The sequence below is a fragment of the Rhinatrema bivittatum genome, chromosome 8, assembly GCF_901001135.1.
Source record: "Rhinatrema bivittatum chromosome 8, aRhiBiv1.1, whole genome shotgun sequence".
In the NCBI taxonomy this organism is placed as follows: Eukaryota; Metazoa; Chordata; class Amphibia; order Gymnophiona; family Rhinatrematidae; genus Rhinatrema; species Rhinatrema bivittatum.
The window spans coordinates 24,590,053-24,604,858 of record NC_042622.1 but is presented as its reverse complement, the minus strand read 5'-3'; the positions used below and the strand labels follow the sequence as shown (position 1 = coordinate 24,604,858).

Genomic DNA, 14,806 nt, shown 5'->3' with positions numbered 1-14,806 from the left:
ATTCAAATGCTGCTGCTGCTGTTGCCAGCTCGCGTGAGAGACCTAGGAGTTGATGCGTTGGATCGGGCAGGGGTTTGGGTGACCTCTGCCCAATCCGATAACTAAATCTGAGCTGGCAAGCCTCCTTTAGCAGCTCCTGTGCCGTGGGCGGTCTGCCGGCCTTTTCTTTACTTCGGCCGCTTTGCTGCTCCTGCTGCCTGCTCACGTGGAAAGGGAGGAGGAAAGGAATCCCGACTGTAATAAACTGCGCCAGGGAGTGGGAGGAGGAAGAGCTTGGGGAGGGCTAAGAGGCTGGAAATGACCGGGTGAGAAGGTGGGGGGAGGGCAGGAAGAAAGTGGGGAAAGCATAGGAAGGGGTGAGAAGAGGGGGAAGACAGAACCTATAGAGGAAGGAAGAGGGGATGAAGGGGAAAAAGCTGAGATAGTGACTCACTACAGGGGGGGGGGGGAAGTACTGAAGGAGTGTGAGAAGGGGGGAATATCTAGAGGGAGGGGATGGGAAGTGGGAGAAAAAGGAAGATAGGGGAAAGGGGAGGAAGAGCTGAGGTAGTGAGGGAAGGGGATGGGAAGTGAGGGAAAGAGCTGAGGTAGTGAGGCCACAGGTCATGTAGACCCCATCCCATCCACTGGTAGCCTAAGCAGAGAAGAGACTGCGGGCTGCCAGTGGACCCCCCATCTCAACAGCAGCCAAAGCGGAATGGAGGCCACATTATCCCGATCCGATGGAGGCCAAAGTGAAGAGGTGAGCCAAGGCAGCCAGGGGAGCAAGTGGAAGAAAAGAAGGTGAAGCCCCTGTGTCTGGGAGAGCATGTGTGTGTGTGTATATGAGAAAGGGAGTGCATGTGTGTGTGAAAGAGGTAGTATGAATGTGTGGGAGTGTGTGAACGTATGTGTGAGAGAGCATGTGTGTGTGTGTGTATATATGAGAAAGGGAGTGCATGTGTGTGTGAAAGAGGTAGTATGATTGTGTGGGAGTGTGTGAACGTATGTGTGAGAGAGCATGTGTGTGTGTGTATTTATTTGTTTATTTATTTTTATTTTTGGTTTTTATATACCGGAAGTTCCTGTATACAATACATATCACTCCGGTTCACATTTAACAGAAATAACTATCGCCGGGGAGGCGGTTTACATGGAACATATCGAATTAATGAACGGATAATATATAATATGTGTATGTGTATGAGAAAAGGAGTGCACGTGTGTGTGAAAGAGGTAGTATGAATGTGTGGGAGTGTGTGAATGAGAGAGCATCTGTCTGTGTGTGAGAGAGAGCATGTGTGTGTGTGTGTATATATATATTTATTTATTTATTTAGCACTTTTATATACCGACTTTCCAATAACAGAATTACTGATCAATTCGGTTTACATTCTAAACAATAACAATGACAGTTGATGTCTTACAATAAACAGGTAGGTTATATATATGAGAAAGGGAGCGCATGTGTATGTGAAAGAGGTAGCATGAATGTCTGGGAGTGTGTGCATAGGTGTGTGTGTGTATACAAGAAAGGGAGCACGTGTGTGTGTGTGTGTGTGTGTGAAAGAGGTAGCATGAATGTGTGGAAGTGTGTGAACATATGTGTGAGAGGGAGCAAGTGTATAGGTGTGTGTGTGTGTGTGTGTATATATTTATTTATTTATTTATTTAGGGATTTTATATACCGATTTTCTTGATACAGATCAAATCAACTCGGTTTACATAGGTAGATTATATATATGAGAAAGGGAGTGCATGTGTGTGTGAAAGAGGTGGTTTGAATGTGTGGGAGTGTGTGAACGAGAGAGCATGTGTGTGAAAGAGGTAGTTTGAATGTGTGGGAGTGTGAAAGTATGTGTGAGAGGGAGCTTGCACATGTGGGAGAGAAGACCTGTGTGTAGCTGGGAGAGGAAGCATGAGTGTGTATGATAGAAAGTAAGTCTGTCTGTGCATATATGAGAGAGAGAGAGGAGAAAGTTTGGGTGCCCTCCCTCCCTCACTAATCCACAACAATCTCAGGGTGACTGGAAACCAAACATTCCCAGGTATGAAGAGCAGGATATTTATTTTTATCCTTATTAGTTTTAATTATAGAGTGTTATTTGAGCTCTGCTGTTTTGAAATATTTTATTGGTGTTTGGGAAATTTAAAAGAAATTACAAGTTTTTAATTATTGGATGTTTATTCCTCATCTGTCTTGAAATATTGGTTTTACTATTATGATGTTTTATATTTCTTGATTTTATTGTTTTATGAAGAATGGTGATGTTTCTGTTGTTGCACTGTGTACAGAGTGTGCCTTGTTGCAGTTTTCAGTTCAGTTTTTGTCTGCAATTTTTCATTTATACTTTATGGTCTCTCTTTATTCTGTGATGGACTTTTTATTCAGTGAGGGTCTGTCTGTGTTCTGCATGTGTGCCCAAGGTGAGGTATTCTGCTAGCATGTAGTTTCTGTGTAGGGATGTATAGCAGCCTGGCTTGTTCTGTTTTCCTAATAGGAGGTGTATTGGTATTTTAGGAGCTGGTGTTATATTTGCAGTGTTACTTTTTCATAGGTAAGATTGTTATTGTTTGAATGCTGGCAGTTAGTGCTGATGTGATATGGGAGGTTTACTATAATTGTTCACTCAGGCTTTCTGAGGGTCAAGCCCACATTCAAAATGCATTACAATTAGGGTTGCCAACTGGCTCCAGATTTTCAGAACAGGTTGATCCAGTCCTTCTTTTACTCACCTGCATGCAGGTACTTATAGTCTTGCTTTTCTTAGGGAATGCAATAGGGAAATCAGAATAACCAGAATGCAATGGGGTAAAACCAGGACTGGATCAACCTGTCCTGAAAATCTGGAACCAGATGGCAACCCTAATTACAATAGACCTAATACCATAATGGTATTTTTGAGGGCTTTCTGGCACAGCAGTGCATGTAAATATAATATACAGGTTGTTGTAAATGATATTTTTAACTCAGATGACTATATTTAGAATGTTATTTTAATGTAAAATCTGTTATTAGAAATGCATAATTTTTAATTGTGTGTGTGTGTGAGCCGGCCTTTAAAGTTGGCCTATGACATCTAATACCCTTGCAGGGGCCTTGGGTTCCAGAGGGGAGGGGTTAGACCTGGATAGGGAGGAATGTCGGGTTTTAAAGTTTAGATTACTGGAGGGCGATGAATGAGCTGGGGGCTAGGGGAAGGGCCAGCACAGTAATTGTTCGCACAGGGCAGCAAAAAAGCCAGCACCGGCCCCATTATCCGGCTAAGAAGTAAGTAATGCTTTTTAAGACTTATCCGGCTTTGCTGTCACTTAGCCAGATACGTCCAAATTTATCTGGATAAGTGGTGGACATTTATTTATTTATTTATTTATTCTTTTTATATACCGACATTTGATCTGAGATGTCACATCGGTTTACATTCAGGTATTGTAGATATTTCCCTATCCCCAGAGGGCTTACAATCTAAGTTTTGTACCTGAGGCAATGGAGGATAAAGTGACTATGCTATGCGTGCATATTTGTGCTCCTAATTTCAATCATTTGCATGAGGAAATGTAAGGTGTGCATTTTCCTTAGCACTTGGCTTTTATGCAGGTAAATACTCCAATTTTATGATATACGCGCTTGAAGAACATCCTCAGTCTTGCCATATAGTCCACCAGTTTGCCCGATCCACCTCTAGGTCATCAAGACCCCCCCTGGTTCTTCACCCTGAACGCCGCCCAGTTTATCCAGACCCCTCACCCAGTAAATGTTTGTTTGGCTGTAAAGACTTCTATTCTGACTTACAATTAGCAGGTGTAAAGATGCGAAGGTAACAGCTGCATGCCTGTCGCGTTTGCAGGTTGTAGAATAGCACAGGAGCACCCTGGCCCACCCCAGCCCTCCTGTTTTTTATATCAATAAATGTATTCGTGCACTGTTCTTGCAGGTGTATGTTTGAGGCTTATAAAATAGCACTTGTGCAAATATGTGCTATTTGTGTGCGCACTTGCTCATGTTTCCACGCACAACTTTATGAAAATTCAACTTTATATAGTTTCCCATCGTTAAAGCCGAATCAGACCAGATTCTAAGAGTGCGCATGTGTGAGGCCCTGCACAAAAACTGCACCTAGTTCCTGTAGTTTTGCACAACCAATCCGGGTTGCCTGTGTCCCCTTTTTTTGGACCCTCTAGCTCCACGGGGTTATAGGAAGCTGTGCAGTTGAACTCTCTGTGGAGGCCTGGCCAGGCCTCCCTCATGGGGCGGTTGTACCTCTGCATTCCCCGGATGGAGAACAGGATCTCCTCACTGGCCACCACCAGAGAGGCCAGCCTGGTCATATCCCTGGCTGTGAAATTCAGCTGTCTTGCTGTTTGGAGAGGCGGGGAGGGTAGCATTTTGGAATGAATCCGCCCCAGCAAAACCTGAAGTTGTGAAAAGTAAGTTTGCAAGTCCATGCTAAATTTTGTATGTGCTATAAATTACGTGCCTGCTTTAGGGGTGGAGATAAGTGTATTTTAAAACCTGCATCGTTATCAATTCACTGTGGACTCTATCTACATATACATGAGGCCACGCGGAGATGTTTGAAAGTTATCCCCTCTGTGCGTAGTTTTACGTGCATAGCAGAACGGGTAGTCCAAGAGGTCAAGTCGGGGCCAAGTTGGGATTCAGTGCATTTACTTTTTTAATTGAAAAATTAGCATATATGCGCATAGTCCGTATTTTATAAAAATCGAATATGTGCACGTTTTTACTTTCACACTCGCATATACGAACGTCAAAAAGGGACAGTCCAGTGCAGGGCCAATATTTATAAGCATAAATTGTTATTTTAAGTCAAGCCCCATAAGAACAAGGTTACAAATAGATTGGTTCTAGCACCTGGGCTCAGTATCATGACTTGGGTCCATCCTTCATCCCTCCCTGCACCTCCTGGTGGCTGTGCAAAGCTTCCAGCGTGGACACAGGTTTACGTCTCCCCTCCTGGAAATGGATTCCGAAACAGCAGAAAACTGCAGTGAAGATCATGCCCACTACTCTGACTTTGAATCTAATTCTGTCCAGGACGAAAAAACTGCGTCAGGGCCACCAGGTGTCACTGTTCCCCTTTGGAAAGAGGTGAGGAAAAAAACGATGAAAGAATACGAAGATAGTCTGTCAGTGTTGCGGGATGCGGCTCCAGCTAAACAGGATTTTAGAGCTAATAAAGAAAAATACATAGCCACTTCCCGCCTTCATCCATATCGCCCTGCCTCTTGTTTGTTTGGACTCATAACAATGGAATCACAGCAGAATGAATGTGTTATTATAAAACTGATTTCTTCAGTAAACCCTGTGATGCAAAGGCACTGCTGCTGCCCATTTCCCTGCCTGATTCTTTGGAAATATTCCTCCCTCTAATAATATTGAACCAATTTCTCCTGTCTTTTCTCCCCCCCCCCCCCCCCCAAGTATTTTTACATAGTAGAAATGTGCAAGATTGTACTGCGCCTCAAACTCCTATAAGGGCACCTGCCAGTCTGACCATGAGCCGTGCAAACGGGGGAGAATTTTAGGACGGGCGTGCGTCCACCGCCATAACCAGTTTCACCAGCTTCTCCACCAGTTCGCCCAGTCTACAGCCAGCTCCTCCAAAACCCCCTGGTTCTTTAGCCTGCGCTCCCCCCCAGACCCCTCAAACCCCTCAAACATGCCTGTTTTTTGTTTTTAAACTTACACCTCCTCCATAGTGGAAGTAAACTTGCACGGCTCTGGATGGGAGCGCGCCCAGATGTGTACATCCTTGCACGCACGTTTCCTGACCCCGCCCTAGAAGGCCCACACCACGTCCATGCCACGCCCCTTTTTTTGTTCCAAGTGAAATATTCGCGTATTGGGAGATGTGCTCGCATGTAAACAGCTTTTAATATTGAGTGGACAAGTGCATATGTCCTACATGTGTGCTGCACCTCCCCCGATTGTGGCGCTCTCTTCCATCTTTTAAAATTCACTTCAAACTGAGGAAAACATTAAGCAAGGAAAAAAAAAAACCCCAGGACATATATTTAAAAAAAAAAAAAAAAAGGCCTACTGCAGCTTTTGCTGGTCCTTCCTGGACCAAAAAACTGCCCCACAACACCGTGTCCAGTGAGCCGGTCCCTAGCCCTTGACTGGGCCTGATGCAGGGGCCTAACCCCAAGCCAAGCCCAGCAGCAGGGCCTAGCCTTGAGCTGGGCTCCATGCCAGGGCATTCACTCCCCTCCGTTTACAAGTGAAAGTGTTGGGGAGCTCCCACCCTAGCCCCTGTGGAAATGTACGGGCCTATGTATTGCAATAGTGCCTGCCAAACCAGAGGCAGGTGCCAAATTGCAGACAGGGCCATTTTTCAAGCAACAGCTCTGGGTGGGAGAGACTGGGGGCATCATTCCTGCGCATTTGAGACCCAGATCCAAGAAGGGGGGTAAGCGGGGGCTTGGGTGGGAGTTCCCCAATCCCAGCGAGGGGGGAGGACTCTGGCCCCAGCCCCAGTGCTGTGATAACCTGGTTCCAGGCAGGCCGGGTTGCCATGTCTTGCTCTGGGCTAGGCCCTGGAGCTGCGCTTGGTTCAGGGCTGTGTCCTGATGCTGGGCCAGTTAGTTGTTTTTTTTTAATCTAGGCTGTGCCAGCCGGGGCCATTGGTGGCCAGGTTTGTTTGTTTTTTTTTAAATGCCACAAATACAAAAATGCCTGAAATCTTTTGGGTATTTTTGTAGGAGGCTTTCTGGTTTGTTCCATTCAGAAAGAACAAAAAAAAATGGCCTCCTCTGTTGCATTTTTGTCATTCGTTAGGAATGCATACATTTCCCTATTGCTTGCAAATTTGCACCTTGTGCATGCACTTCCCAACTCTGCCCCAGAAAACCCCCGAACCTTCCCCTTTTCCCCCCTAACATTTATATCTGACACCGTAAGGATCTGCATACTCCTGATGTTTCCAAAATAGCATATATGTGTGCATGCTACTTACACACTTACATGCCTATTTTACACAAGTAATCACTGTGTTACTCTTTGAAAATTACCCCCAGAATATCCAGGTGTACTCCTGACTAGAGAAGTACAAACTTCAAACAATTGAACAAGCCTGGAAACATTCTGAAGTTTTGATGAATTGTTCTTTTCACATTATTTTTCAAAGAAAGAAAATACAAAAGGTTCAGATTTTTTTTTTTTTAATCATTGGTTTGTGGAATCCAACTTTTCAATTTTCTAAAAACTCAAGGCAGATATTTCATATCCATTTTTTTCAGATTTCCTTTGAAAAATACATGCACATACTGTATATTAGACCCACTGAGGTCAATATTCAAAACTTCCCACCCCTAGGACTACTGAAATTTTACTGGGGCTAGTTATTAACCAGCTAACATTTTGCCAGATAAAAGGGGCAGGGCAGGGGGGAGGAGCCATTCTGGGGACATTCCTAAAATGCATTCGGCTAGCAGCATTTATTCATCACTACCCAGATAAACTCAGCCGGTTCAGTGAAAATGCTCTCCATCCAGATAAAGTTATTTGAATATATTTAGTGGCAGACTGACCTAGCTAAGTGCTGCTGAATATCCTAAAGTCTGGACTTGATGGATTACTCAGTGAATATTGACCTCACTGACCACTGGCACATCGACTACCCACTTGTGCTAATTCGACCTCTTTGAATTTCACCAAGATTCAGGGAGAAATTTGATGAATTTTCTCCAGCCATTCAAGGTGAAATCTGGAATTCCCACCAAGCTCAGTTCCTGACTTCTAAGCAGCTGATCCAGCCAGAGTCCCACCGCTCCTTCCTATCCTTGTAGCCTCAGCATATTGGTGAAATAAGCTCATGCCCTATATATTCTTAAATGGTCGCTTTTCAGAATTAAAGTTAATGTATTTCCTTTTATTTCTCACCTAATCACCTTGGCACTCTAGGCGAGGTCCAACAATAGAGATTTACATCGTTTTTGGAGCAAGGTGGCTCAGCATATGATGAATGTCATAGTAGCTCTCAAGTTAATGTCTTAATTCTGCTTTGTTGAGTAGGCAATGTTTTCTTATCTGCATTACTGTTGCTTTAAGGTAGATGAGTTAGGCAGGTGCATTCCTATAGGACAAAGTGGGCAACTGAGAAATGTTCGCTAATGCTTATTTACTTCAATTAAAAGTTTACATTAACCAAAGAGTTTCAAAGGTCTTCATTTATCGTTACAGTGCTCTGGCCTGTAATTTCTAAGAAAACATCATTACCGAACAACACATGTTATTTATTTTATTTATTTATTGTTTTTATATACCAACATTTGATCGAGATATCACATCGGTTTACATATAACTAAACAAATAAGACTAATCTGCTTATTTTACATTGTAACATGGTAACTGATAAGAACGAACATTTGACTATACATATGACTAAATAAATAAGGCACGATCTGCTTATTTACATTGTAGCATGGTAACTGATAACAACAAGGAAGAGAAATATTTACAGGAATATTCTAACATTGCACTTGGGAAATGCTATAAAGGATACTATCTAAGGGAGTCTTTGGAAGGAAAATGTGGAGGGGTTCTTGAGGTGGGAAGGGGGAGGATGGTGAGGAGGGAGGAAGTGGGGAGGAGGGAGGATGGGAATGCTGGGTGAGGGGGCGGGGCTGTGAGTGGCGGTGGTAGGGGTATTGTTTTTAAGGGAGGGTTGTGTGCAGAGGGGGTGAGTTAAGTATCTGGTGGGAAGGCTTTTCTGAAGAGCCAGGTTTTGAGTTGTTTTTTGAATACTTGAGTGGAAGGTTCATTTCTGAGAGGGGCCGGGAGGGAGTTCCAGAGTGCGGGGCCAGCCACGGATATGGCACATTTGCGGGTTGATGAGAGGTGTGCTGTTTTGGAGTTTGGGACGGCTAGGAGGCCAGTGCCTGAGGACCTGAGGTTTCTATGTGTGGAATGTGGGAGTATGGCATTGTTTAACCAATTCATCTCGTTGTTGTTTATTTTTTTGTGGATGAGGGTGAGGGTTTTGTATTGAATTCTTTGGCTGATGGGAAGCCAGTGAAGCTCTTTTAGTGTGGGAGGGATATGGTTGCATTTTTTTATGTTTGTTAAGGACCTTGCTGCGGCGTTTTGTAATAGCTGAAGGGGTCTGATGGTGGCTTCGGGGAGACCAAGAAGTATTGTGTTGCAAAAGTCAATTTTTGAAAAGATTATTGTTTGCAGGACTGTTCTGAAATCTTGAGCATGAAGAAGGGGTTTGAGATTTTTTAGTGTTTGCAGTTTGAAGAATCCATCTTTGATGATGTTGGAGACGTGGTGCTTGAAGTTGAGTTCTTTGTCGATAGTCACTCCCAGATTTTTTGTAGATGGTGTGAGTTGCACCCCAGTGTTCTTTATGGAGGTGTTGATTTTGAGGGGGGCAGAGGGGTGATCATTGGAGATTTGTAGGAATTCAGTCTTGTTTTGGTTGAGGCAGAGGGATAGTTGTGATAGCAGAAGCGTTATTTTTGTGCTAGGATGGTTCCATCTGTCTAGGGTGCATTCAATGGTTTTGTTTATAGGGAGTAATATTTGGATGTCGTCCGCATATACAAAATATGTGAGGTGTGATTCTGCTAGGAATTTGCAAAGTGGAAGGAGGTATAAGTTGAATAGGGTGGATGATAGGGATGATCTTTGCGGGACACCGTGTGTGATAGATATTTGGGAGGATTTCAGGGTGTTTATCTTTACATTGTATGATCTATTTGTGAGATAAGATTCAAACCATTTGATTGTAGTGTCTTGTAATCCGATTTCTTTGAGTCTGGTGAGGAGGGTTCTGTGGTTGATGGTGTTGAATGCGGCGGATATGTCGAGTATCAGGAGGTATGATTGACCATGGTTGAGTCCTCTGAGAATGGTATTGGTCAGTGTAAGAAGGAGGGTTTCAGTGCTGAATAGTTTTCTGAAGCCATGCTGTGCAGGTTGTAGGATGTTGAAGGTTTCAATGTGTTCTGTCAGTTGATTGACCGTTTTTTCTAGTATTTTTGCTAAGAACGGGAGATTGGATACAGGTCTATAGTTAGCTGGATCAGATTTGTCGAGTTGTGGTTTTTTGATGATTGGTTTGACTATAGCGTTTTTGAGTTTGTCAGGGAATATTCCTTGTTCGAGTGATAGGTTGATGATGTCGGTAATAGGCTTGGTGATGGTCTTGCTGATGAGCTTTAGGGTTTTGATGGGAATGGGGTCTACGGGGTGGGAGGCAGGGTTGGGTTTTTTGATGATGGATTCAATTTCAGTTGATGCCACCGGTGTGAATTTTGACCACGTAGAGTTGAGTGGATGATATTCTGTTGCTTTGGGGTGGGCTGGGGGTGGGGGAATCTTGGCGATGATGGTGTTGACCTTGTCTTTGAAGTATTGAGCTAGCTTTTCGCTGGAAATGGTGGCGATGTCCAGGGCTGAGTCGTTTTGATTTGAGTTGGTTAGGTCTTTGACGTAGGAAAAGAGTGTCCTGGGGTTGAACTGGTATTCGTGTATCTTTGTTGAATAGAAGTTTCGCTTTGCTGTGTTGATATCTGCTGTGTATTTGTGAAGAAGGGTCCTGTATTTGTCCTTCAGCTCTGGCGTTGGGGTTTTTCTCCATAGTTTTTCTGATTGTCGTAGGATTTGCTTTGTGTTTTTTAGGTCTGGGGTGTACCATGGGGACTTGTGATTCGTTGAAGTCTTGATTTCTTTTCTTACTGTGGGGCATAGTGATTTGGCTATTTCCTCATTGATGGAGATCCAGGCATGCGTGGCGGTGTTGGCGTCATTTTTGTTGAGGTTCTTTAAGGCTTCCGGTAGTAGTTTGGCGAGGTCATCGCTGGAGCATGGCTTGGTGAATTCGATGATGCGCTTGTTTGATATTATTGGGGTGCGTTGGAGTTGCAGCTTGACTTGAATAAGACTGTGGTCCGACCATGGGGTAGGGGTAGCAGTGGGAAGGGTCTAAGGAGATTTTGCTGTTGATGAAGAGTAAGTCGAGAGTGTGACCGGATTTTTGAGTGGGGGTGTTGATAATTTGGGAAAATCCAATGGCGGACATGGTTGAGAGGAGGAGTTTGCTGGTGGGTGGGGGGGGGGGGGGGGGGGGGGGGTTGGTGTCTATGTGGAGGTTGAAATCCCCCAGAATAATGGCTGGCTCCTGTAGGTTGATATGTGTGGTTATGATTTCGATTAAGGGGGAGAGGTTGTGCTGAAGGAGACCGGGGTGTGCATAGAGGAGTAGCATTTGAAGGTTTTTAGATTTAAATAGGTTAGTCTCAAAGGGGGGAGGAAGGTTTAGTGTGTGGGATGAGAATTTGTGTTTTTTGTGAGCTAGGAATAGTAGGAGGCCCAAGGTCCAATATTCTGCAGAGAATCCACAATAGTTAATGACAGAATATTAAAGGAGAAATGCCTTCTACTCAGGCTGTAATCATGCAGCTTAGGAAAAGCAAAAGCACAAAAAAAAACAAAACTGTGGAATCAAACATAAATTTGCTCTTATTTATTATAAAACTCAATATGCAAAGCAACCGATGTTTAAAGAGCTGTTTGGTTTACTAAAATGACATATGCAATGTCTTATTTCCTGCTCCATTCAAGCAATCAGTTGTTTGAACTGAATGGTGTGTCCTAGATATAAAACTTCATGCAGTTCAACAAAATGGCTTAGGCCTTCTGGGCCAGCTAAGGTCATTTTAAAGAATGGACTCAATGGGGCAGTGCCTGGAGATTGTTCATAGACCCGCAGATGGACTTAGGGGACTTCAGTAGTGGGAAGGGAGAGGGGAAGGCCTCGATTTTTAAAATGCTTTTGGTGCCGGAAATGTTTTCTTTGGTGGGAGAGAGAGGACCCCCAACAACTGTCTTTTGTTTTGTTTTATTTTTCATTTCACTTGATTTATTTTGTTTCAAATAAGCAAAACAGAATGAAACAAGCCACCCATGAAATAAAAGAACAACAAAAAAATAAACAAATCCTCCCAAAAAATAATACATCAAAAAAACGAAATGAATTGAAAACAGTTGAAGTGCGTTCCCCTACTTGTTCCAAAATTGCCTATCAGATATGTGGGTAACTGCGCGTGCATATGTCCTGTCTGCGCAGAAGTTCATCCGTATTGAGCCGAGGCAGGTCGTTTTGGTGGGATCATGCATAAGTTCCCTTTGAAAATGTGGGCACCTAATATATGTATTTGCTGGCTTTCTTATACGGGCTGTTACAAAATCACCCCCTTAAATTGATATGGAATAAGCGCCACTGCACACCATGCTGAAATATTTCACATCACAAAGAGAACACAGCTTCCCCCTTCAAGAAGCAATACATTTCTTTCTTTCCTTCTTTATATATTTTCCTGAAGGTAAAGAAACGACGAGATATATTTATAAGAGCACCCTGCTGCGCTGGCAGACATTTCCTGACCTTTTGAGATTGAATGTGATAACAATCAATATAAGATATACCCACCCCTAAGCAGTAATATATAAAATACATTTTATTCAGGGTGACAGAGAGGGAAGCTGGGGGAGAGTCCATTACTTATCGCATTTGTTTCTAAAATGGATCATTCAATTTTCTTGTTTACACAAGTGAGGAAAAATCAATTGAAAATGACTTCTTAGTGCCTGCAATTGTCGATTTCTCATGAAAAGGTAGTTAAACTGACTGATATATTGCTTAGAGTCAGAACAGACCCATTAATTATGACTTAATTATCTTACTAAATTTTAAACATTGTTTCAGGCCTTCACTGTCAATTTTTTTTTTTTTTAATGCATTCCAACATAAGGAATGTTGAAGAGAATTATCTAAAAGGGATCAATGTCCATCCGCCCGTCCGTCCATTCATCTTTAGATGCAACAATTGACCAAGACAGGGATAGATATCCATAAGTTCTGGCATGCAGGAAGAAAATTTGAATATCTCCGATGAAAAGCTGCCCCGAAGCGTATGAGAATGAAGGCATTTTGAGGTCATTGCCAGGGTGTTCCAGCGTAGAATGGGAAAGCACCCATACTCACGTATTTTATAAATGGATTATGTACATTAGGGATGTGCATTCATTTCCAATGAATGCCTAAAAATGTAATGGATGACGCCATTTTCAGTTTGTTCCAAATGGAGCAAACCAAAAGTAGCCTCCTTCAAAAATACCCAAACATTTTCCTATTTGTGGCATCTAAAAAAACGGACCTTTAGCAGCCCTGGCATGGCCTACCCAGGCCATAAATCTAGCCTGGCACTAGAGCCTGCCTGAAGCCAACCCGGCACTAAAGCCTATCCTGTGCTGGGGCCTGCTCAGAATTGGCCTGATGTGAAATCCTATCCAATACTGGAGCCTGCCTCAAGCCAGCTTGGAACCAAGGCCCACCCAGCACCAAGACCTGCCCCAAGCCATCCCAGCCTACATGGCATCTGGCTCTGCCCGGTGCTGGCCCGGCAACGAGGCCTACTCAGCACCAAAGCCAGCCTCCATCAGCCCATACTTACCCCCCTCCCGGATCCTCCAAACAGGGCAGGAGTATTGCCCAGTCACTCCCACCTGGGTCCACAATGCTTTAAATAAATCCTCCCCCAAAAAATAATAAATCAAAAAACAAAATGAATTGAAATGGAAACAGTTCAAGTGCATACCCCTACTTGTTACAAAATTGCCTGGAGGATGGCATCAATTTGACATCAGTTCAGTGCCTTCCTCCAGAGTGCCCTGCACCATTTTGCTGTATGGCCATGATTTTATTTTTGGCACCATCCCCCAGGCAGATGGCACCAGTTTTAAAGCACTGAGAACATGGATGGCAGAGACTGGACACTGATCCTGCCCTTTTTGGAGGATCCAGGAAAGGATTAGGTGGGGACTTAAGTGGGAATTCCCCAGCTCCAGCAATTTTAAAGGACGGGGAGGGTAGGAGAGCTGGCCTTGGCCCCAGCATGAGCCAGGTTTTGAATGGATATCCTCTAGAAGCTTCTGTAGGTGAAAAGACAGAGAATAGTAGACTGAGATACCCCGTGCTGCTGTTAGGCAGTGAGCCTGTCCCCTGGTAGGGGATGTAGTAGCTCTCTTGGGCCAAAGCAGTAAGACCACCGAACAACAGAGGGGAAAGAAGATGGCAGAAGTTAGTTGTTGTATCATCATAGGGAGAGCAACATATCTATCTGCAAGCCCCTCCCCAGTGATGAGACATTACTGGAAATGGTCATGAATTCCTGCTTGTGGGAGGAAATCTCTGACTCTACGATGATCCCCTAAGCACTGCAGACCACCTGCATGTTGAGGGAATGGAAGCCCTTGCGGCTGAGGATTGTGGCCTCATGGTCTGCAGGTGTTCTTACAGGGACGTGAGTACAATCAGCCCCTAAAACCAAGATGAAATGTGCATTTTCGTAGAAATGAGTCTCAATTTGTTGTTGTTACTGTTTGCTCCAAGGGAAAGATATACAGTGATGTGTTTTCCTAAAAACAAATGCAGCCAGAAACTGATAAAAAGGTACGGAGATGGCAAACTGACTTGTTCTAGCCGGAACCCATGGAGGTACCTGGGTTACGGCTAAAAGGTCCACGGCCGTGGTGGCGTTTTGCGTGGAAGGGTTCAGGTTTTGCTCTATGTCAATGTTTCTCAAGCCTCTCCTAGAGGCTCACCTAACTGGTCTGGTTATCAAGATATCTATAATGAAAATGCATGAGCTATATTAACATACATTGGAGACCCAGTGCATGCAAATCTATCTCATGTATATTAATTGCGGTAATCTTGAAAACCTGACTGCCTAGGTATGCCTCCAAGGAAACACTGCTCTAAGTGCTGGAACACATATTACGGATGGGCATTCGGGA

The 14,806-nt window shown here is 43.8% G+C and overlaps 1 protein-coding gene across 1 annotated transcript in view; it reads left to right on the top strand.

The window, feature by feature from the left end:
- Positions 1–542: 542 nt before the first annotated feature.
- The window catches only part of LOC115096804, an 84,532-nt gene continuing 70,268 nt past the window's right edge, over positions 543–14,806 (top strand). The window contains exon 1 of the mRNA XM_029611935.1: positions 543–742. The gene's annotated coding sequence lies outside the window, so the exon portion shown is untranslated. The remainder of the gene's footprint in view (positions 743–14,806) is intronic.